This window comes from Arachis ipaensis, chromosome B10, assembly GCF_000816755.2.
Source record: "Arachis ipaensis cultivar K30076 chromosome B10, Araip1.1, whole genome shotgun sequence".
In the NCBI taxonomy this organism is placed as follows: Eukaryota; Viridiplantae; Streptophyta; class Magnoliopsida; order Fabales; family Fabaceae; genus Arachis; species Arachis ipaensis.
In genome coordinates, this window is record NC_029794.2 from 48,698,517 (window position 1) to 48,702,062 (window position 3,546).

Genomic DNA, 3,546 nt, shown 5'->3' on the forward strand with positions numbered 1-3,546 from the left:
AAGACTATACAAGGAAAAGATGAAGGCTGCACATGATCAGCACATCAAGAGGAAAGAGTTCCAACCTGGGGATTTAGTCCTCCTTTACAAATCTCGACTAAGGCTCATGCCAGGCAAGTTGAGATCAAGATGGGAAGGTCCATACAGAGTAGAGAAGGCCGAACCGTACAGAGTTTATCACCTAAGCCATCCTTCAAGCTCTGAACTTATTAAGGTTAATGGACAACGCCTGAAGCTATACCATGGCGAGAAGATGCAGAGAAACAAGGAGCTTGAGATCTTCCTCTTGGAAGATCCCCACATAGCAGAAGATTGAGCTAGTGGAGCGTCCAACTTACAGACGTTAAAGTAAAGTGCTAGGTGGGAGACAACCCACCATGGTATGATCGTTCTTTTCTTTATTTTTAGTATTTCCTATTCAATAACTCTTCTCTTTCTTAGTAATTCCGTGCATCTGCATTTACATGTTTTTATTTTTAAAAAACAAAAAAAAAATTTTTGCTACGCGACGCGATCGCATCAGCGACGCGTCCGGTCACAGGGAGAATAAAGAAAAATAAAAATGAACAGAAAGTCACGCTGGAGTGTGGCTGGAGGCGTGCCAATGGCACAAATCAACCCACGCGACCGCGTCGCTGACGCGTTCGCGTCGCATGGGAATCATGGCCTCCCACGCGACCGCGTGCCCCACGCGGCCGCGTGCCCTGAGTTTTCGACGTAAAAGGGTGCACAATGACATATTGTGCGAGAGTGATGCTAGATTGGTGCTAGAAGCACAATCCTTATCACACGACCGCGTCGCCGACGCGGCCGCGTCATCCATTTTCTGGCGCACCCTCACGCGATCGCGTGACCCACGCGATCGCGCCGTCCCAATTTTGGCAAACAAATTAATTTGAATAGAGAGTTGTGCTGGTGCGTGGCTGCACTCACGCCAAAAGCATAACATGGGTCACGCGACCGCGTGACCGACGCGATCGCGTCACCATACTTGAAGCGCATCCACGCGAACGCGTGCCCCACGCGGCCGCGTCGCATGCGCCGCACAGCTCAACCAAAAATTGCCACATATCTTATCTTTCTCTCCTCCAAATCCTAATTTTTCTTTTCCCTCCTTATTTCTTCCTTCTCCCTTCCCCTTTCTATCTCACCTTTTACTCTCTATCTCTCTCACCTCCATTAACAAGGTTTTACTTTCTTCTTCTCTCTTTCTTTTTCTATCATTCTTATTATTTTATATGTATTTTCTTTTCTTTTCTTTTTCTTTTCATTATTCATATTTTCTTTCTTTTTCTTTTCCTTTTTACATGGTGTTAGAAATTTAATTGTTTTTCTTTTTTTTTGAGTCATTATCCCTCATTATATGCTTGTGGATTGTTGCAAATTGTTTGACAATTATTTTTATTCTATTTAAGGGATTGCTTGCATGTTCACCTTGATATTTTCTATACCTTATTCAACATGCATGCTATGTGTTTGTGAAAAAGCTCAAATGGCATTATGCACTTCTCTATGTTGTTATACTATTCAATGCTTTCTTTTCACAACTTTCCTTTACTATTGTATTAATTGAATTTAATTGTCAATACAAATGTGATGGTTTGTTACAAAGTATTGCTTGGTCTATGCTACTCATGCCCTTTGCCGGCATGCCAATAAACACCTTGCAGTCACTTGCCTTTATATGCACTAGCTATTTTCCATTGTTGGCTTTTCACATGTACTCACGAGCATGTGATAATGTCAGTATATCCTAATGTGCATCCATCACCCTCTTTTCTATTTCCTTCCTTGCTGTATATCTCTTTGAATTTAATTTACTTTCTCTTCCCTTCTTTCAGGATGGCCACCAAGAAAGGAAAAGAGAAAGTTACTTCCAAACCACCAGCAAGAAGAGGAACTAAAAGAGTATTAGTGGCAGAGCCTTCTTCAACCGCAGTTAAGCCCTCAACAAAAAGAGTTAAGAGGATAATAAAGGTTGATGAGAAGGAGAAAGCCTTTCCAGCAAAGGACACTGCGCGATTTCCCAATCGCTACTGTGAACAGATGTTCTCTATCCTGGCAGAAAGAAACTATAATAATGAATACCTTTTTATCCTCCCGTCCAATATTGCTTCCTTTGTTGAGCCGCAAATTGAACGACGACAATGGGATTTCCTACGGAGACAGCCAAGGCAGGTCAATCTTTCCTGGGTAGTTGAATTCTACTCTAACTTCTACATGCCAACCCTGCAGTCTGTTTATGTCCGGCAGAAGCAAGTCCCCATCACAGAAGAGGCCATTCAGCAAGCTCTGAGTCTTCTCCCTATTCCAGAAGGAATGGACGCCTTCCAAGAAGCCGCACTTAAGCGCCAGAGGTACCAACTTGACTGGGACTCTGTTCTCGGAGTTATCGCATTACCTGGCAGCCGTTGGATCTACGGATACCACCGTACCCGCCCTAAGGGAATCTTGGCTTCAGAACTTACCTTGGAGGCTCGCGTCTGGGCACAGATCATGTCCCATTACGTCTTTTCGAGTACTCATGAGTCCTCCTTCACTGCGGACATGGCTGTTCTACTATGGTGCATCCTTACAGACCAACCTCTGCATCTCTCAAGACATATCCGGAATGCTATGGGACACGTACAAATTGCAGGCAACTTACTTTTCCCCACCTTGGTCTCAGATCTTGTCTCAGCAGCCGGAGTCTCCTACAGAGCTGGGGACACCAAAGCCGTGCTTCCACGAGATGATCAGTATGTCCCTAACGGGAAATACCTCAAACTCCCAGCAGCCACTACAAGCCTTCCTACTACTCCAGTTAAAGATAATCCTTCTTCAACACCACAAGCACCTACAGCTGATGAATTTCTCCAGCAGATAATCGAAAGGTTGGATCGGTAAGAACAGAAAGCAAAGATGAGAGAGCGCCGTAACGAGCGCCGATTCAAACACCTCAAGTAGCTACTCAAGGGACACTTCAAGGACTCGGATACCCCAGACTCCACTTCTTTTACCAGCACAAGGAGCCATAATAGTCCCGACTGTGGAGATACTGCCACCAGCCCACCCCTGTTCCTGACGGACGGCACCAAGGACAGTGCAAAGCCTTAAGTGTGGGGAGGTCGGTCAATACCTGACTTCCGGAGGTAATTTCTCTTCTCTAGCACCAATAATTAGGATATTTTAGTTAGATTTTCTTTCTTTTGTAGAATAGAATAAATTGCATAGGTTAGGATAGTTGCATACATGTTCTACTTGATTGAAAAGACAATAAGTTTCTTTTAAGACTCTATCTTTGGAACAAAATTTCACTAATTTTTTCAAAATTTTTATGATAAATTTGCTTGAGTTGTATTTGGAACATGACATTTGAGCTAAAGAACACACAACCTGTGAAAGATTTGAGCCTTTATGTATGGTTACATTATTTAACCATAATTATTTCATTCTTGTGTGTTTACTTCTCTATGATTGTAATCTATATTTTGTTTTATCTTATATGTCCAATAGCTATTATATTTGTATGCTTGCACATGATTGAGGCCATTATTTGTTTAAACT